General features: G+C 42.2%; 1 protein-coding gene across 1 annotated transcript in view; it reads left to right on the top strand.

Moving 5' to 3' along the window:
- The first annotated feature begins 10,394 nt into the window (after positions 1 to 10,394).
- Positions 10,395 to 21,620, top strand: part of chst15 (carbohydrate sulfotransferase 15) — a 40,558-nt gene continuing 29,332 nt past the window's right edge. Inside the window, exon 1 of the mRNA XM_030401433.1 lies at positions 10,395 to 10,689. The gene's annotated coding sequence lies outside the window, so the exon portion shown is untranslated. The remainder of the gene's footprint in view (positions 10,690 to 21,620) is intronic.

Here is a 21,620-nt window from a genome sequence, read left to right as displayed (position 1 = left end):
AATTATCATAGGCAATAATGTAAAATAGAAAAATGCAGGGGAAGCCTTTAAAATAATATATGAGTCGTGAATGCTAGGAAAATAAGACATTATAGTTGCCAGTTCCTCAAGCTCCCTCTCATACTCACTTCTCTCTGTGCAGCCTGTACTTTGGAAACTCAAATGTGCCTTCCTCTTTCGGCAAACACGCAATTAAACTCTTGAAAGAGAGTGATCTTCAAGGTTAAGACGCTCACAATTAGACCGCTTCTATACGGCTTTTAAAGCTCGCTAAATACGTCAGTCCTAAAGGACAAACGAGGGAAGAGGCCTTCACTTTCCTGTGATACTTGAAACACCACAAAGACTTATTCATCCCCTTGATTCTTAAGCGGAGAAGCAGTCAGGGTGAAGTTTTTCTTGCTGAAATGTTGTACGAATGATAAATAGATTTTGTGCCTTAGGCTGCGAATTGTGATTACTTTCGCTCGGGATGAATCTCGTAGTTAGTTTGTTGTAATTTATTGTTTACTTTTTGAAATGTCACAAAATAGTTGTGTCCAAATTATCAGAGCCCAAAGTGACTTATTCAAATTCTGTTTTGTTCGTAATTGAAAACGTAAATCCTCACATTTAAAGACATAATATAAAAAAAAAAACAGCCGCACCTTTGTTGATTCTGGCACTTACTTTATCCCAAATGTCTCCAACAATGTTCAAACCCAGAGAGATCCACAAGTTTACTGAAGTTTATGGTGCGTTTAATTAGGTCGCCCATCTTTACTTCCAGGATAGGGAAGCCAGCGGACCAGACTAAACTTAACGTGAATAAACTTTATAAAACATTATGAGGATGTGTGTCTGTGTGTTTAAATTTAGGTCAGCTTCCACCAAATTCAGCACTCACCAGAGACTCCAGTTCCCTCTTTTCCCTCCCTCCTCTCTGTAATGTCGTTCATGAATTAAACTGCATTTCGCCTCTAGCTCCGGTCGGCAGTCGACACCAAGCTCTCCTAAAATCTGTAATCGGCTTTGGATCAGAGCAGAATCCGAATTTGACTCTGGGTGTTTATTCCTCCAGAAGGTCTGGCTCTCTACCCAACTGTCTCCTCCAGAGCTAGCCGACACTGAGCAGCTTCAGCGACGTGACGGCAGGTGTTCATTCCAGGTGTTTAGTCCTACAGTTCTCTCTCTTGTCTTTGTAATGTAGTCCATGCGGTAAAGTATATTTCCACTGCAGCTCCAGTCAGCAGTCGATACTACAGAGCATGAACACCCGACAACAGAAATCCCCTCTGCAGTTTGCTGCTGATAAATAGGAGTGATCAGTCCATTTCTTGATCCCAAAACCTTAAAAGTAATTTCTAAACTCTCTTCCCATCCCAACATACTCAGGGTCAGAGTAGACTCCGGTGTGACTCTGGGTGTTTACTCCTCCAGAAGTCCTGGCTCTGTAGCGTACTCCCTCCTCCAGAGCTAGCCGACTCTGAGCAGCTTCAGTCAGCCATTCAATTTACTATCATATGAAAACAAAGTTCACATTTAAGAAGCTGAAACCAGAGAATATACAGTTGATGATTAATTGTCTTCCAATCAGTCGATCAGTTAATTGACTCTACTGTCAATCAACAAATACATGATTTTACATATTGTCCAGTGTACATGCATGCATTATTCAATGTTATACTGTCTTGTGTTGTTTACCCGTAGGGAATGTGTATATATATGGATTTCTGGACACTGTATGTTTACTGTGCCGGGGAAAAAAGGCTGTTGACCCTGCCTGATCCGCTGATGTATGGCATCCTCTCCAGCACTACAGGGATCAGCTCAATTGGCTTTCTCCAGAGACAGGACCTCTTCAGAAAAAAAAAAAAAAAAAAATAGATATATTCTCTCACAAGCTGCAGCTACAATCACAAGCGGGACGCCATAAATCAAATGTGTATTTCAAGGGGGGAAAAAAAAACTCCTCTGGTTTCCCTCCAATGAGTCTTTGAGCTCTTGGTCTGAGTGTGACGCGCTTTATTGATTCTATTGAGTATTGCAACAGAAATATTCAATTTTTCCATTCATCCGATGATGTGAGAGGAGCAGCCTCCTGATCACAGAGACGTATGACGAAGACGATGGAGTGTGGCAGCTTCGATCGAAAGTCCCTGTTTGCCGAGGTGCTGAGGCAGCACTGTTCTCGGCGGAGTCAGGTACTGATGTCTCCCTCTGATTGTTGAGTCAAATATCTCTGAGAGATTACAGCAGATTAACACGCGCAATAATGTTTGCCCTTTTGATCTGCGCAAAGGACGCACATCGACTTTCATCGTCTGAACTTAGAGGAACCCGTGTAGCCTGCGACGAGCGTGCACCGGCTGTGGTAAATATAGCTTGCTCCGTGTCATGCCATAGGGACATTTTGCATAATTCATTCCAATGATGTTCATTCGTATCAAACCAGATGTGAAAAAGTGATGAGTTCATGTAAGATCTGTGTGAAGGCAATGCCTCTTCTACCAAGTAAGCCTCATAGAGTTCAGAAAATGTAAAAACTTAAACACAAACTGAACAAAGACAGGTCATTACGGTCATCATGCCGCAAGTCAAGTCACAAGCCTTTAACTTCCAAATCGGAGTTGGGTCTCGAGTTATTTTCTTTTGTCAAGTAAAAGTTACAAGACATCGAAGCAATGGCTCAAGCCAACTAAAGTCCAATGCACATCTCTGATTTACGTGCTCCCAATTTTGCTTTGCCGATTTGCTAAATCGAGCAAAATTCACTGTAACTGCTATATTCAGTAGCAAGTGCAAATACTCCAGCACTGTGTTTTTATGCAGTATTCAAGACATATAAAGGCGGTGGGGTTGAACTGTTGGTCTATTGTTTGCATAAATAAGTTCTAATTATGGTGAGGTTAAGCTAACAAAAGCCCTTTGGTTTAGAGTACTCCATTGATTTAGCACAAAAAAAGAAGAATGTTCAAAACGTCAGTTGCTGAACCGTAGACGTCTTCTTTTTCGTGCCATACATTCCTCTTCCTTATAAAAGCCTGGGGGCAGAAACTCACCACATTCCAACCTGACCGCCAACAGTTCCGCTGAAAATTTGGACGTTGTAAGAGCAAACGTAGCCTGAAGCAGTTTAGCCTCAAGCAGAGACGACGAGCAGACTACAGCGGTCTGGTGAAATGATCTCGTAGACTCCCTGCCATAAATCACTTGAGGTGATTTATTTAGTTTACTGCAGTAGCACATTAATGATATAGACATTTTGCGATTTGGATGAAATGTTAATACAGTAAGTCGTCTTCTATCGTGCTTTATGTCACTTTTGTCTTTTTTAAAAACTAATGCGAGACGATCTTTCACCCACCTTCAGTGTCGTTTGTGCCTCAACATAACCACATAAGGACTATTTTAGTTTCTGCCTGTAGATATAGTACTGCAGAAGTGGATGCTGAAGGGGAAAACAAATCCAGTATGTTCAAGCAATATATTTGTGTCTTTCGTCTCAAGTAGGAATAAATCGTCTCCAGGCTGTGTGCCACAATATTGGGAAAAAACGGATTAACACATTTGTTAGGAAATATTCTGGATATTTGAGACTGACAACAAGAAAAATATAGACTTAGGTCGTCCCTGTCCTTCAAAAATAACCTACATACTTTGGAGGTGGAGTAGAGATGAGTAGATGCATGCTTGCTTCTGCGCGGTGATTGGGTTGGCAGGTGCAGTTCGGTCGAAAAATAATTCCCACGTGAAAAGGACTCAAAACAAGGTCTGCGGACTATCCTGGCCAATCGTATTACTATTTCTGTAAAAAGCGATGTTACTGTTGAGTTTTTCCAAACATGTTTGCTTGGTGCTTAGAGTGCCACGAGCTGAGTGCCTCCTAGTTTAGTGTCTGTGCGGTCGATATCTGCAAAACTCGGCAACTCACAGCAAAAAAAAACAAAACGATAAATAAAACTACACGTAAGAGGAAAAATATGTTTAGTTGGTTTTCAGGTGACCTCTCCCTTTAAAGTAAGGTTTTTACTTGAATATGTTTAATATTGTGTGGAACTAAAACTAATAACCACCATATTCTATAATATTCTGATCGTAATCAGTGTCCTTTTGTTCAAAAAGCTGTTTTCCCCTCTCTCAAATTACACCTTATGAGCTTTGTTCAGCCCCTCTGTTGGTGCTGAATTGCTTGTGCAAACATCATTAGGGGTTAGGCAGTAATCACCGTTCAGCCTTGACACACACACACACACACACACACACACACACACACACACACGATGACGCTCGCACTCACACACACATACACAACATGGAATAAAAGAGATGAGTAATGCTGGAAAGAACTACACAACAGCAGCTGCCTGAGCTCCTGGGAGTTCAAACCAGACTTAGCAACAAACACATTTTGCTCGGAGGACAAAATGAAGACATTTCAGCCCCTTCTCATGTTCTCATGACCACAAGTATTGGAAACATATTGCACTCACTGGAAACAGCTAAACACTCCAGCATGAGGTCAGCCTCGCTCCTTCCTTAGAAATCCCCGACATGGTTTTATCAGACGTCGTTTCCACGCCGGCTCGCTAACAGGCACGTGTGAAAGCTATCATTTCTAATCTCATTTGACTGTCCTGCTGGGGATCGCTGCAACATTTTAAACTCTTCCCATTATGCAGAATTGGAAAAAAAGAAACTCAATGTGACTGTTTCGGAGCAGACTGTGGTGTGCTGTTCGTAAAAAAATCTTCCTTAACAGAAGGACCGCGGGGGGTCCTGCTCTACTCAGAATCTCTGTGGTTTCCTTTCTCGTGATTTAAATCGGGGTGGATGCAGTTTCCACCCAATCCACGTGACACATTAACTAAAATACGACAAATCCATGGAGGAATATTGCTCTCATCAACGCAAATCAGTTTATGACAGGGAATCAGCTTGACGCCACAGCATCAGTCTTGACTCAGAAGCTTTTGGACTTGATTTCTTGTAACTCAAATTACAAGGACGTATGAAAGCGAGGACAACCAAACTTCATAGAATATTTTGTGTCTCTTTGATCAAATCTGGAGGCTTGCAAATCCAGTAGTGCAGCGGCGGAAACTGCCACACTGTGAATTGGATTCGCCGGCCAACACCACTGTGCCGCAGTGACACTGATTTGATAGTTACAGTAATGCTCGAGTAAAGAAATTTCAAGCCTGCTGTCAAAATATTAGCACTTTGATCTTTGCCGTTTCTGAGAAGAGCGATGCCAGAGACGTGTGTGACGAAATGAGCGATTGAACGCCGCCGCCGTACTGAATTACCTGAGGTCCTGGTTCCAAATATCTAAGTAATTCACTTCAGTGGAAATTGGCTTGAAGGTTGAAAACAACTGACTCGAGGATCTCAGGAACGAGATACCCCCCCACAGGAACTCACATATTCACTCCATTCGTCCTTCCTAATGTGTGTGATGAAAGGAGACAAAACAAAACAAAGGCAGGTATGCACTTTTTCTAAGCTCAGAACACACAGAGGGATAAAAACGAACAAGACCAGCGACTTTTTGATATGTGCCGCCTATTTTTTGTGTTATTTCCACAGGGCTTTTGTAGAGACAGAGGCTGAGAAGGGCTTGTTGCTCACAGGCATGGGGAACGCTGCAGGCAGTGACTCATGTGATATGAACGACTTGCTGAGGAGACAACCAGTCATTTAGCAATCACTTCATCACCATCATCATCATCATCATAATCATTACTGCTGCTGTTGCCAGCAGAAGCTTTGAGGATAAATACTTCCTGATAACAAATCTGATAAGCGAACTCTGAACAGGCTGATACTGAGAACCAATTACATACCAGTGCTTTTAAGAAAACAAGTCCAAAAGTCTTAGACAAGTAGTTAAGATACTTCTATTTTGTATTTGCTTTGAATGTAATAGTCATTACTCATCATTACAAATGATCATCTTAACAATTTAAAGTTAAAGAAGAAATATAATACTCATTCTCAGGCTCTTAATTCCATCTGTGGTTAATTTTAGAATAGCTTTACATGCTTAAACGCTCCAAAAATGTATCAGTTTTGTCATATTGCAGCACTGTCTCTCCCCCCCCTTTGTCTGAGATGCTCCGTTTTAGCTCCTGTCACTTTAAGGCCCGCCTCCCTCTCTCCAATTGGTCAGCTCACACACACCTGAGCCAGCAGCGCTCACCACGTTTCCAGCTGGCTCTGTTTTAAAAAAAAAAAACAGCTTCCGGTTTGCGTTACTTCTACCATGAATATCAGTGTAAATTATGCAAATGTTAGGCATGGTGATGTAGTGTGATGTCACCAAGTTACAGAATTAAAAGTGGGGCTACTGACAAGTTGAGAGGCGTTCCTGTTGGTGTGGTCTTTTTAACTTTCATCCTTGAACATGCACAAGGGCCTACAGTATGTAACACACTGCAGGAAAGGGAAGAAAAAAAAAGCATTGATGTCTCCTTTAAATCTTTGACAACTGCATATTAAATTCAGAATATCTTAGTTTTTCACTCCATTAATGACAGCTTGCACTCCAACCGAAAAACCTGATGACTCATGTTATCCCAGCATGATTTGACAGTCTCCCACAAGGTTTCTTGTGATGCGGATCGAGTCTTGAACTGTCCCCATAAATATTCAACGCGGTCAGGGTTAAGTGACTGTCGAGAAAAGTCCATGACAGTCAGGACTTCCTGGTCTTCTTTGGTATTCAAGTTCCTGCAGAGCTTTGAGGTTGGTCTGTCTGATTGTGCTTTGGACTGGACAACTGTCAAGGTCTGTCCCCTTGGAAACCTTTAGTCTCGCCATGACTTGTCACTTAGAAAGCCCCTTTTCACTTAATCCTCAAAAATGTTGAGATTATTTCTAGATTTATGTGACATTTGAGATTTTCCGTGGTCTCAGACTTTTGGACCCCACTGTATATATATTATTCTTTAACAGCTGTATACTACAATAACCTGCATGAATATGATGGATGGTCTTGGAGCTCATAAGTCGCTTGCAGTTTATGGATATTGGCTCCCTGTGCAATAGTAAAATCTGTTTAGTTTGCGTTAAGGTGTATTGGACAACAGGATTCAGTTCCTAATAAATAAATTATGCGGTATCAGATTGGTTTATAATCGTGTGTACTCACTGGCTTTTCCGTCAGTATTGGAGGCATTTCCTATACTCATATCGGTATCGGAACAACCCTAAAATACAGCAGGTAGACGCACAAATTCATATTGTGAGAAGATGAAATTCTTGAAAAATCTATAATCTCCCTCGGGCAAGTTGTTTATTGCAATAAACCAAAGCACAGGCCGCATACTGGAAAATATAGATGTTGGAGGCTTTTTGAACCTGCATGTGTAAAACGGCAACTGAAGGCTTAATGGTAGCCATTTTTATGCTTATGCTTATGATGATGGTGATGATGATGGTGATGATGATGATGATGATGATGATGATGATGATGATGACTGACTCAGTGACAGCACCCGTGGTGGCATCACTGAAACGTGATATGTGACAACATATTTCCTAGCCGAGCGGGCCTCTTTACTGAAACCACCTCACACCGCCACACTGCGGTCAAGCTCCCAATTTGTGGAGCTGCTGAATCGTCCAGATGTGTCATGATGAATCATCTCTGGGTCCACATGCATCTGTTCCCCCCCCATCCCACTGGACTTTATCATAAAAGAGTGGGGGGTAAACACACACGTTCTCAAGTCAATGTGAAATTATTGGCCTTTTTGCTTGCCCTGGTAATTGCGCTGCGTTCCGTGATATGTCTTTGTGTGGGAGGCAAACACCTTGTTATTGTCTAAATTTTCTAATATTGAGCCCTGGCAGGTTTTTATTGTAGACGCCACTAACTCACCGCAAGGTTACAGCAGAGCAAAAGGAAACCTATCAAGCACACAGACGTAACGTGAACTCCTACTATAAATCCGTCTTTGCCTTAATGGTCTGAATAACCAGCCAGTGAGCAGCAGCTGTCTCGCTGGTCTCTGTCCCCTCCCCCACTGTCACCCCTCACTCCACCAGACCCCTCTATATACTCTCTGAGGGGAGCGCCACAATAATGCAATGACGGTCCTATAGAGACTCGGGCAATAATAGGTTTATGGTGTTTTTATATTTATTTAGTTCCTCCAGAGATCCCTAGTGCATTTAGTGCAGGAGCTGAGGCTGAGCTTAAAGGGCCAGTCCACCCAAATTAAAGCAGAAAAAGACAGATTAGAAATGTTTTCGTTTTTTTCATTTGCTGTTGGATAGTTTGGGTTTGACTCGTTTTGAGGTATCCGTCTTTGAGATCTCTGCCTCAGACCAAAGCACAGTAAACATAAATAGAGTGTTTGTGGTGCTTTTAAAGCTTTGGAAAACAACATTAGAGGATAACGCTGGTATTACTCTACTCTCAGTGTTGTGATTTTCCTTACAGTCAACAAATCCTATAAAGAGGCCGAAGCCAAAAGAAAAGAAATGATTCTACCAGCAGCATTACATGGGCAGCCAAAGACTGTAATTCCTGATTTATGTCTCTGCGGGAAATTATTTGAATGATGCACGCTGTAGTTTGCAGGAAGAAATTTAAATCAAAAGACAAAGATCTTCATGACTGATTTCTTTGTGCCTAAACCAACTGAAATAAAAAAACTTTTTTGGTTTCATGACTGAATAACTGAATAAACAAACTGACCTTAAAGGACAACACAGTTTCATACTGTTTTACTTTGTTTACATGTGGCGGACCCTGCCACCTTTCTAGCTTCAAACAGTGTTCTGGGGACCTTATCTTCCTCTGAGATCAGCTTGTTTATTCACTCATTCACTTTTATATTTCTGAGTTTGTATTTTTACCTCATTCATTTTCTAAATATTAAAATTCTGGGTTTGAATTACTTCTCAAAAATGTTACAAAAATATGTATTTGTGACGTATTGGGAGACAGATTAATGGTCACATGAGGCTTAAAACGGAATAGTAACTTGTCTCTACAGATACAGATTACTCTAAATAATCCATTGTGAACAGTTTCTCAGGATTACAGCAGTCTGTAACCAATTTAACAACGTATGTACAGTATGTTATGTAACTAATACTATTCTCTGTAATCTCTCTGTATATAAGGGTTGGTAGGTGGAGACACTCTTGCATATATGTTTAAAGGATGTTGTCAAAACTATATAAAAAAATTAATGCGAGTACTTTCTACTAAAGTAATAGTCTATCCGTTTTTTAATTAGACGCAGATGGATATGACATGCAACGAACAAAGGCTCAGGCAGGAATCCAACGCTGGCAGCTCTGTAGCATGAGCCTCAAACAGGAGGCCACTGGGACGTCCTTTTGAATTCAGCTAATGTAAGCTTTAAATAGGCATGCTGCGAGCGCCAGAAAAATGAAATTCCATTTACCTCCTTTGTATTTGGACTGGAGTCAGAAATCTGATACTGATGCCTGAAAAACCCATAGAGAGAAGCGAAGTCTCATCCCTTCTGCTTTGCCCCATACTGGACCTCCTGTTGGGGGAAAAAAACTCACAGTAGTCAATGGTGACAGACAACTACACAAAAACATCTACTTTATGTATTTCAATCACGCCTACAGTTCTCATCTTATTCTACTACAGTAACAATGACTCAATATGATAGAAATACATGCATTTATAGTAAGAAATTAGTATTTTTGCGTGAACTGATCCTTTAAAAGTCCATTTTATGAGATGTATTCCATTTAAACTCAAGTAGGGGTAGTTTTTTCCTGGTTGTATACAGATTAAGGGAATTAACTTCTCTTCTTTAAACACCTATGTGCATGACTCTCAGGCTTATACACATTTATAGTAAGAAAATGTGTTTTTTGTGTGAACTGGTCCTTTAAATGTCAATTTTACGAGATTTATACCAATTTAACTTAAATAGGGTAGTTTGTTCCTGTTTTTATACAGATGAAGGGAATAATTGATTTGAAAAACTATTTGCACAACTCGTGCAAGTGAGTGTGTTTTTTGTGTGAACTGACCCTTTAAGTGTGTATTTTATGACGTTTATTACCATTATATTAAAGTAGAGGGAGTTTTCTTATTTGTAGACAGATCAACTTGTGTTCTTTGAATACATATTTGCACAACTATGAGGTTTATATACCTAACTTACAGTAAAAAAAAACACTTGTTTTTAGTGTGAACTGACCCTTTATATGTCCATTTTATGTTTATTCCCGTTATATTAAAGTAGAGGCTGTTTATTCCTGTTCGTACACAGATCACAGCTCTTCTTGTGAAGCGACCCCTGCTCTCCCTCCTCCCCCTTTTTGCTCGCCCTCAACCCTCACCCCTTTACCACTCTACCACTAGTGAGAGAGAGAGAGTGAGAGAGAGAGAGAGAGAGAGAGAGAGAGAGAGAGAGTGTCTGACTCCCACCGTTCATATCGGGGAGCCGGTGTGAAAGAGAAACAGAAGAGAAAGAGAGAGAGAGGGAGAGAGGGAGGCTGTCACAGCGAGCGGAGGAGACTCTACAACTTGTTCGCATGTAACCGGCGGCTGAGCGGCAGAAGAAATCATTATTTTTACGCGGACTTACAAATGCCATTAATCCCGTGACCGGCGACCGGAATGGAAATACGCGAGCCGGCGGTGAGAAGAAGTAGTTTGATCCGGGTGGTCGTGTGAGCGCTGCAGGCTGTGAGAAGAAACTCATGGTAGGTTTTTTTTTTAAAAAAAATGTTTTATTAGGATTATTATTAGGATTATTTCCCCAGCCTGATTTCCATGAGTGCATCCAATTTCCCCCCTCCCTTTTTTCTGTTTTTACTGCAGAAGTTCATGCCCTCGGTTATTACGCACTCTTAAACGATAGGTTGCAGAAATGGAAAAGTTTTTTTTTTTTTTTTTAGTGGCTGATTTGACTGTGTGTGTGCGCGCGTCCTGTATAAAAGCGGAGACATCGCCAATATAACGGGCTCCTTTCAGGGCTGGAGAGGCGCCCGCTGCCCCCGTAGAGAATGAATGGGTCACTATGTATTCTAATCTAACCCCAGAGTTCACTCAGTTTTCTTCGGTTTTTTCGCTGCTTGTGGAGTTGAACTGCACGGATCGTGGAGGAAATATCAGGGCAGATCTTTAAAAAAAAAAATAAATAATCAATCAATAGATGGATATCGGGGAGAGGATATCCAATCAAGTCGCCATCACTTCTTCTTTTAAAAGGGCTGATTTCATTCTAAAAACATCCAGAATCAGATATTTCGTCACGGTTTTTTTTTTCTTTGTGATTGTGGGTTTCCATTCATGAGATGTTACGCTCTTCAGCCGTGAGAGCCCAAAACAAAAGGATTTCCCGCTGACCAATGAGAGCAGGGGAAGCCTCAGGGGAGTTGGTGGTGGTGGGGGGGACAGACGGAGTGGTCCTCTCTTCCCTTTGTCCTACACTACCTGAGACAGCACACACTGCTTGGTAGGGGGGCAAACATGAGGCTGAACCACATGTGTTCCGTTGAAATGTTCTGCTTTGCTTGATTTTTTCTTTTTTTTTTCTTTAAACAGTTTTTAGAAAATTCTGCCCCGAGATACAATCTTACAGCTCAGATCATGAAATGTTATGAAGACTTGCGTGCTCAGGATCTGCAGGAGCCGTCAAAGTGTCTCCTAATTAAGCATCCAACAGTTCCCACACTACAGCATCCTTAAGTTTTTTCACATCAGGGCTCTCTCTCTCTCTCTCCTCCCCCTCCTCTCTCTCTCTCTCTCTCTCTCTCTCTCTCTCTCTCTCCTCTCTCTCTCTCTCCTCTCCTCTCTCTCTCTCTCTCTCTCTCTCTCTCTCCTCTCTCTCTCTCTCTCTCTCTCTCTCTCTCTCTCTCTCTCTCTCTCTCTCTCTCTCTCTCTCTCTCTCTCTCTCTCTCTCTCTCTCTCTCTCTCTCTCTCTGCATCGCAAGACATAAGCATCCACTGTGCAAGCACACCGTTGCAATATGGGTTCACGTGAGCCCTGATAAGTTGTTGGTTAATGGTTCAGACATGCCCCTCCGGGTGGTGCATCCCATCACTTTAACCTCCTCTCTATTCCCCCTCATTGCTTTCGAGTTCAAGTTAATGTGCAATGAGTTAACACAAGGGTTTTAATTACTGTGCCGGAGCATTCAATCAGGCAACATGGTAGCTGCTTGCCAGCACGGAGTTTTTCCAAACAGGAAGTGAAGTAAAATCGGAAGAAAAGCGGCAGGCAAACGGGATGGAAATGCAAAAAAATGTTGCTGAGAAGCAGTTTAACGAGTTGTCAGATGACAGAAAATGAATCAACAATTTAAACTTCCAAGTCATTTGTCAAGCAGAAAAAGCAGAATAATTCACTGGTATTAGCTTCTTCAATGTGATGTGATGTAACTGAATACTTCGAGGTCCGTTAATTGGACAAAACCGCTGGTGAAAAAACGTCACCCATCACCTCCCAAATGTGTGGCTGCAGCCTTCTATCTAGGCTGATCTCGGTTAATCAAGAATGGGCAGACAGGTGGAGCATGGTTGAAGCTGAGGCAAGCCTGGACACCAAAAGACAGGAGGCTACTAGGTTAGCTAGGACAAACCAACTAGAAAAAGCAAGTCACCTCATGCTAAAGGGGTCACTCCTTAATTCAAAAACACCAGCGTCTGTCCCTCCCCTCCCGTCTGTCAGTGCAATTAACCACACAGCAGGCCGTATTATTTGTCTGATATTTGCATGGAAAATCCACAAACAGGCACAGGTAGCCTAGCTAGCCGCCACGATCATGATCATGCTTTAAGCTTTAACACAGTTTAAACAAGTGAGTTATATAGATATTCATGGGAAATTAGCCATAGAGACCATTTCTGTTCCAGGCTGTAAATTTATTTATTCCCGTTTTAAAGTTGGAAATTTTAACAGGGGTTGAAATTGGAACAGGCCTCAAGTGGCCATTTGAAGCACTGCAGGGACGGCTTCACGTTTAGCTTTGACAAAACAAGCAAATTTAAAGACATCATTCGGCTGTGAGGGTTTAAGACGGTCATTTTTCAGCCTTTTTGCTGACGTTTCACAGACTAAAACAACAACTGAACTGAAAAAAAAAAACAATGAAAATAATAATTACTTGCAGCCCTGACAAGCTGTTGTTTCCGTGGTATGGTTGTACACTGTGTGTTTGTGTGTGTGTCTTTGAGCCGTGTTGGGAGCGTGTAGCCGTGTGCTTACTAGTTGACACAAAGCCTCTGTGGGAAGCGAAGACGTAGGCGTCGTAAATGTGGTGGGGAATCTCTTTTCTGGCTGCAATATATTATTATACAGCGAGTGGGATGGATGATTAGAATGATTTAAATGCCACGGCGGGGTGTAGCGCGCGTGGCCCCTAGCAGGCACTCTGTTTTGTTGGAGCTCATTTCATCTCCCTTTGCCGCGGCTTTTCTGAGAAGTGACTGAGATACTTTGATGAATCGCTCTGTCCGGTACAAGTCGGGCCGCGATATTTCTGGCCGATCGTTGTTGATTTAGACGGAGATTCTTTTTGTAGCGGCCTGATGAAGAATTCATTTAAAAAGAACTTAAATGTATATAAACAATGAATCATGCTGCCACACGTCGTCTCATATGCATGTGCAGCAGCCGCCTCGCACAAAGGGAGACAGAATTATGAATGAACAATATTTATGCCGCGATTAATCAATTATGGAGAAAAAGCTGGATGTTACGGCATTTCAAGCAGACTTTGATTACATGTAAATGCGATCACAGCAGGAAGTGAAGCTTTTAGGAGGAATTTTTCCATCAAAAGGTTTTCATTAGAAATTCAAGCGATAGTGTTTTCCTAGTAATAGACCAGCTGTAGACTCCTAATTATTGCAATGCAGACAAAGAGGGAATGCCTTTGTTATTGAAATCTTTCTTTGGGATTTCTCATGGGAAGGGAGTTGGCTGAAGGGATCTCGGGGAACTCAATTCAAATGGCCCTTTTAAGGCCAATTCATCATGGAAAGTGGGGAGAGTTTGGCAGCAAACATTGCGCAGGACTGCTGCCCTTTTCAGATTCATGGATTTAAGGTCATTAGAGGCCGACAGTGATAAAACACATCCTCGTGTTTGGAGAGAAATATAGAACCACAGGCCGGGCATTGCATGAGTCATGAGATGAAACAAGTGTTTCTTCAAAGCAGATTTTCTTCTTTAAACATCCGTTCCCATGTTGGTACAGGATCGTCTTTGTGTGATTTGCACAACATGCACGGTGGATATTTGTGCAGCGGAGCGGCTTTTTATTAGCCCAGACAATTGGGTCCAAATGAAGACTTTCATGTGAATTGTTCTGCCGTCCTCCGTTTAATGCCACACAGAGTTAACAAACTGGTGCTCTTTGTTTATTCAAACAGATTTAATTTTCAGAAAGGAGACCGCCGTCTTTATTGGCATCCATAAATCTTCATATTCATGGTTTGTCAAGGCCGTGGCTGTTGTTATGATTCATCAACATTAACAAGAAATCAGAGGCAGTGATAATTTGTGCTGCGTGGTCAGACTTGCTGCCAACTTTGTTTTTTGCTCCACTTCGTCTATTGTGGGAACACAGCGTCGTCTGGGACATTTTGCACCAGACGGGGGCAACTGTCTGTCCCCGCGCCTCGTTGTCTCATCCCAAAAAACCTCCGACCGGTCTTTTAGATACCACACAGTCCCTTCGTTTTCCCAGTGACTCACACATTCTGGCCCTGCTCTGATAACTCTGACACCTTTTTTTTTTCTCCATCTTTCTTTTGGGATACATGTCCTTTTTTCAGTCTGGGAGCCTGAAGCAACACTCTGTGTTTCTCAAATGAAGCATTTGACCTCTCTTTTAGGGGTCTTTTATTTCGGTCACTGCTGCAGGAAGCTAAGTGTCAAGTGTGCACCGGGGGCCGCTGTGTGCAGCTCGATAGGGCTCCTCTGGGGCACAGGGCACGCAGACTGTCCATATGGAGCTCCAAACCGCTTGTGTGCAGAGAACATTAACGCATGATGGGTCATGATCGGCCTTTTTTCTTCTTATCTACCACATTTTGGTTCTAAAATCCGGCAATAAAAAAAATAGCTGTACATGTCATGTGTGCAAGCTGCTTCCTACAATCCATATTTTTTTCAGGGGAAACCTCTAGTAGGCACTGTAATTATGACGGGTGCAAAGGAGGAAGTCAGGTAATTTAGGTAGAAACAAATCTAACATACTTAACCTTAACTAACCCTTACCCAAACTATTATCCTTTCCTATATCCAACCAAGTACTTCTGCTCCCTTTCAAAATGTAAAATAATAGTAATAGTTACTCGATGTAACTCAAGTTCAATGAGTATGTGTCATACATGTTGTTTAGGTAGTCATTAGCAAAAAACCTATTCTGTCATCTGGCCTGAGGATGTGTTGTCTCACGCTTAAAAACATACACTATAAGTTGTACTTCATGGCGCTTTGTCATTTTAGTCGCACCAGATCAAATGTGCTCAGAGATTATCGATTAGTCAAATAATCAACAGAATCAGATGCCGATTTTTGATAACAAATTTAGCACCATAATCGTTTAGCATATAAAATGTATATGGATCTTCTAAGGCTAAAAAGTGCCTTGATCCTCCATTGTTTCTATGGCCAGTAGAGGGCAATTCCGGTGGTTTCAAGTCAGATTGTATGTAAGCTTATGAGAAAGTTTCCCTAATTCTTACTCTTATTCATTACCTCAGTAAACAGTTTCCTAATGACTTCATGGTCCCAATCCCATTCAAAAGCAAAATACACTATAAAGCAGGGTATACTTTAGGGCGCAACTACTGTATGATTGTCAAGTCGCTACCATGGTTTCCTCAGGTTTACAGTCAGATCCATCAGGATTTCCAGACCCGGCTTTACCCTCTCATCCAAGTAAGAACCTCGGCTCCAAAAAAAACAAGATGTCAGTGGCTGTAATGACAAACTCAAGGCACGGTTATCCACAAACCAATGGGTGACGTCATGGTGGGTTTATACTTGGTTATAAGTCATTATCAACCAAAGATGCCGTGGAGTCATTGGTTCACGTTTCTCCAGTGCGAGGATTTGCTGCTTCCTATGTTATGTATTGCTATAAATATCTTTCTGCACTATTCATGGATGTGCAGTGTTGATGGTTAAACAAACTCATCCACGTACATCCTCAAATTACCATAGTGGACACGTACATCCAGATCATCAGTATGCAAACAGAGTTTTTGCATCAACATAAACAAACCGACTGTCAGATGCTGTTTTGTTTGGTGTCTATTTAAAAATTTAAAACTAAGGCCATTCAGCAGCCTATCAAAACACGTCAGTCCTTAAAGATGCCGTCTTTAGCTTCACGCCTGTTGCCAGTAGCCCTTTGTTGCATAAATGTTTCATAGGCAGATAGACTGCTGTTTCTGTGAGCTCGCGTCTAAGTGACAGCAGGCTCTAGTTTCAGACTGAATGATCTCTGCATGGAGATGGCATCCGGCTGCTTTCCAGCTGTGCTCGAGAGCAGGAGTTGGACTTTGAAAATTATAGTGCATGCGGGAGCCCCGTTGATGGATGGATCCTCAGATGAAGTTATGTTATGTATTCCTGATGAGAGCAGTGGATCACCGGACAGGATTTATGTGGCCGCGGAGGAGCAACCACTCTAGAAGATGCTGTCTGTCTGAAGCGGCGGTCCGAGGCTATTTGTCATTGTGACTGATGGGCCTCCGGTGATTAAGCCAACATGCTGACAGCCATTAATCTGCTTTATCTCTTAAATGACTTGCATAGAGGGTTTTTTTTTGTCTTTCATCCAATGTTATTGGCTGTAGTAAACAAGGGGAAGCATGGCGGCATCTTGCATGCTTCATTCTCTCTCTTGGTTGTGTTCTGTCTTTTCATAGGCTGTAAGGTCAGCGACACATGCAAAATTGAGACATTTATAGGTCAGATACATCATTCTAAAAATGCTATATATAAAAAATGTGCGTGTAAATTCACACCCAGTATGGTACTTTGTTTTTCAGATGCAAATGTGCTGAATTTCCAACTCCACAGAGCGACACTTTGTCCCCCCGCGTGAAGTCACACGTTGAAAACGGTGCTTATACGTGACAAAATGATCACATGTGGAGAAACACATTTTCTTAATGTATATAAAGTGATAATTGCAACATGGGACGTGTGAATATGACACACAACACGTTCAACTCAGGACTAGAGCTCAAAACTGGGTGCGGAATCCTTAATGGAGGTGAGAAAATAAAAAGAAATGGAGACATAAGAGAAACATAAAAACACGACATGCTCACACATGTACATTATTAACATATCTGTAGGACACTTTTCCGCAGCAACATGAGAGACCATGTGAGGTGTGGCCATCGTGCTGGGACTTTAAAATGCTGAGTAAGAAGGTAAATCTGGCATCCCAGAGTTGCTGTGCGCCCGCTGCCAAGTTGGGGGTCATTGCTTGTATTAATGACGCATGGGAAACTAAACTGGCTTTTATTTCCCTTACCATCTGTACCCAGTTGTGCTGTATAGATGAGAGCCTGGCAAATGAGAGCGACCCCCCTTTTTTTTGGAGTGGTTTGATTTATGGGACTGTGTGTTGTGGGGATATGCAGAGAAAAAAAAAACTGTGTGTTTACAATTATGCAAATGGCCCTGTTTGCTAAATACACCACTGGTCTTATCTCTTCATTATCAGCATTTGAATGGTTGAAAAATATTGTAAAAGTTAAGGCTCAAGGCTGTTTTGGGCTTTCATCGAATTTTTCGAGCTGCATGAGGTGAAAATTTAATTATGGCACTTTATAACTCTTAGCAATTCCCATCAAAGTTTGAGCTCCCACTGGAAGTCACAGCTCTGTCAAATCTCAACACACACAGTATGTTTTATATATATAAATATCGGAGGCCCATCACGAATTAAGGTCCATAAATCTATCAATTTTTAAGTTTACTTCAGTGTCAAAAGTAACCCACTGATAGCTGTTTGTACATCCACGGCTACATTGCAAACAGGAACTTCCAGTGGCTAATTCAGCATACATTTGATGGAACCTATTTGTCAAAATGTAAACAAATATAGATTAATGAAAGGCTCGAATAGCCGTTTATTAGCTAGTTATTATTTTATACTTTGTGTTTATGTCTCCCCCTCACGGGAACTGTCATTTCAAAACGCAGACCGTGATTATCCCCCAGACTGATGCAAGATGACCAAATGACCAATTTTGACAACACGACCTAAAATTTTTCAAGGACTCCACAGTTTCCTGCTGCAAGAATTCCTGCACTCAGTGTATTTGCAAAGCATGTTTAGCATGCTAACCAGCTAGCGTCATCCTGGTCCAAAGCTCCTGTGCTCAGGCTGTTATCACCAACACTTCACTGGTGCTCCAAGCTCCCAGTCTGGACTGCTGGCTGCACAGCTAACTGAGCTAACAGCAGCTACAGTTGACAGAAGTTAGCAGTTAAGATGGTGATATGCTGTTTGCTTTGAGTATGAATTCAACAGGCGGCCAATTCTTCTTGTTCCTTTAATCGTTTTTGAATCTTTTCTTCTGGAAAACACTTGAAAGATGACGTATATTGATGTCAGGTATGAAAAAGAGTTGATAAATGAGAGGGAAAAATTAGGGAGAAAAGTCCACTTAGCTGTCAAATACGCACCAGAGTTGTCCAAAGTTAAGTTTGAATCAAAAGAAATAATTTAATTACAGAGACGTTCTGCATCCCAAATCCTGTATTATGAATTGTATCATCCAATTTTCACTTGTTCCCTTTTCTTTTTTTCATTTTAATTAAACACATGCATTTCCAGAGAGAGATAACATTGAGTAAAAAGTATTCATGATTCTGTTTTCACTTTTTAAAATCTATATTTAGGCAGCCGCTGGGTCATGGATGCTTTCATGTGTTGCCATGGAATCCCCTAGGTTAGCAGAAAGCCCTAGTATTAGTGGTGTGTGTGTGTTTGAGTGTGTGTGTGTGTGTGTGTGTGTGTGTGTGTGTGTGTGTGTGCGTGCGTGTGTGTAGACAGTTATCTGTCTTCCAGATGTCACTCTAATGGGCCTCAATGCAGACCTAGGGGACTTCAACAATGCACAGCGCCGGGGAGAGGTGTGTTCATTTTCCAATTACCTCCGGCTACTCCTTTAAATGAGGAACCATTTCTCACAGTTATCAGGTCGAGTGTTCTGTTGACTCCAAGTAATGTAGCTGAACGTACGGTTTAGGTGACGATTGTGAGTACAAGCAGCAGCGGCAGCAGCAGCAGCAGCCCCGGGGCTCATTTAGTCTTTACTAGCCTGGTAAACAAAAAACTTGCATGCACTTGCCACCTCGCTGTGGTTCTGCTGGAGTTCAAAGGTCAACATCGAGTTCCGTTTACCAGACAGCCTCGAAATGTCCTGCAGAAGTGTCAGACGCACCTGATCTGTGGGGCTGGTTGCATTTTTTCAGCCTTCCTTGGCAGCGAGGAGACACACACACTCCGACCTGGCCCGGGTCGCAAAGGAATTTGTACAAATGTTATTTTCATCGCTGCAGCTATCATTTTGTGGGATTATCCCTGCCAAGATAATTTTGGAGTTTCATATCTGCGCGAGGCAGCCGCTGCCAGTCTGAACCTTTGGCGAACCACAGAAATGTTTACACTTTCTCAAGATGGATGTGTTGTATTTTGAACGTCTCTTCCTCCTCCAAGCAGGTAGAAATGATTGAACTGTTTTTTCTTCCTTCCCTGCAACAATCTTCTTCCAGAGCATGCCGCAACAGGAAAGATCTTTCCTTCTGATTTATGCTAAAACCTCACCCTCAAATTACAGTGCAAGTGATCCCTCTGTGAGCGAGGAGAGCTGGAACATATTGGCAACCCTTAAAAATTAAGACACCGTGCAATTAATCCTCCATATTAAAAGGAGTCCTCACCCTTAATTTGTGAGAATTAACCTGCCTGCCTGCCTGTTAAGCCTGGCGAATTTGTCCCGGCCTTCATTATTGTGGACTCACATGCATAATGTAGCGGGGGGAAGATAAAGCGCAGCATCTTAGGAGTTGAAAATCCACAGGCCAAGTTAATATTATGGATCCGCTGGGATGCCCTCGAGTAGCCTCCCCCTAAAACTGTTTGCATCAGGCCTGCTCCCGAGCGGCAGAGCAGTCGGCTGGTCGACTCGGTAATAGCCGGCGTTTTGTTAATTCGCACGTTTCCTCTGCAGTCGTAGGCTAACACTCAATCAGCGCACATATCCCTGTCTGGCAGGAGGCTCAGCGCGGTTAGAGATGAACCTCTGACTGTTAACTAGGTGTGAAGCGATACAGCAAAGGATTACTATACGTCTCCCGGAGAAACCTTGAGAAAGCGGGGATTTATAGACGGAGCAGGAAGCAGCTCGGGAAACATCACAGCCTGTGGTGCCTCTCTTCATCGTCGCACATAGTCACAGATGGAAAGCTGTAGTCTTTAATAACTTGGCTGACTTTTTCACGCTGAGCGGGAACGGTGCCTTGCTGGGTGGGCGACGGCATCCAAGTCGTATCTTGCGTGGAGTTACTCCTGGAAATCCTCACATCTGCAGGATTTGACAAAGATGGTGGCTTGTTTTTTTGGCGGCGACTCAAGTTGTTTCTCCCTCAGCTTTAGTTATAGTCTGATCAGCAAACAAGTTTATTTGATGGAAGTTGAGAACAAACGGCTTCTCTCAAGCCTCATTTGATTTGACAAACGAGCTCCCGGTTTCCATTCTTGGCCCGTCGACTTATATACTGAGCGAGTCGAGGGTACAATAATCATCATCGTCTGTCTGCTGGGCAAACTGCTGATGTTTTAAAGTATACATTTATGCGTCTGCTGAGAACAATGAATTAAAAGCAGCGTGAAACGTCCAGAGTGTCCCCTTCACCATGCGGTGATGAATGAAAGTCAGGGAGCGGCTGTACACATTACAAAAACGTGTTAACCAAAGTATTGCATGTAGTAGTGACTTTAATTCAGGATTTTTTTTTTTCTCCATAATCACACGGTTCGTTGCCAACAAGCTGTGAAGTGTTTGCTAATGAGGCTTAAGTGTGGTGGACTTATAACAATAAAGTATAATATAATTGAAGTCCCCGAGCTGGGGCCACCGAAAAATAAATCACAATTGAGAATAATTTTAGCACTGTCAGGTGATTTCTTCTTACTCCTTTCACAAGAAAAGCTCATCAACATCTGGCTTTTGTTTTTTAGTAGGAAAGCACTCATTCCTGGGCTGATGACTACTGCAGTTGTCATGGGGATTTGTCCACATGACACCCGGGTGGACACGCTAATTGTCGCCCCTTTTCCGGGACAACGCTATGATGTGCATTCCAGTTCAGAATGTTGGTAATTACTCCTGTACTACATCTGTACTCGTTCACGTAGCGTTTGATCATCATTCAGTTGGCAAGTAACCGCAACAACACAGGGGAAAAAGACAAAACAGAAAGCAAAAAATACTTTTAGCAGGTTTATTGCGTGTAAAAAGCCCTGATGTAAGCGCTTATTGCAGTGTTAAAAAGGTAAGTGTTGCCTTTTCGAACCTTTTGAAAAACGAGTTAGGAAAACTCAAAACTGCACGTGCTTGAAGTTAAGACCAAGTTGACAAGTTGTTT

The sequence above is a fragment of the Sparus aurata genome, chromosome 20 (assembly GCF_900880675.1).
Source record: "Sparus aurata chromosome 20, fSpaAur1.1, whole genome shotgun sequence".
NCBI classification, from domain to species: Eukaryota; Metazoa; Chordata; class Actinopteri; order Spariformes; family Sparidae; genus Sparus; species Sparus aurata.
This window is presented reverse-complemented; position numbering and strand designations above follow the sequence as displayed.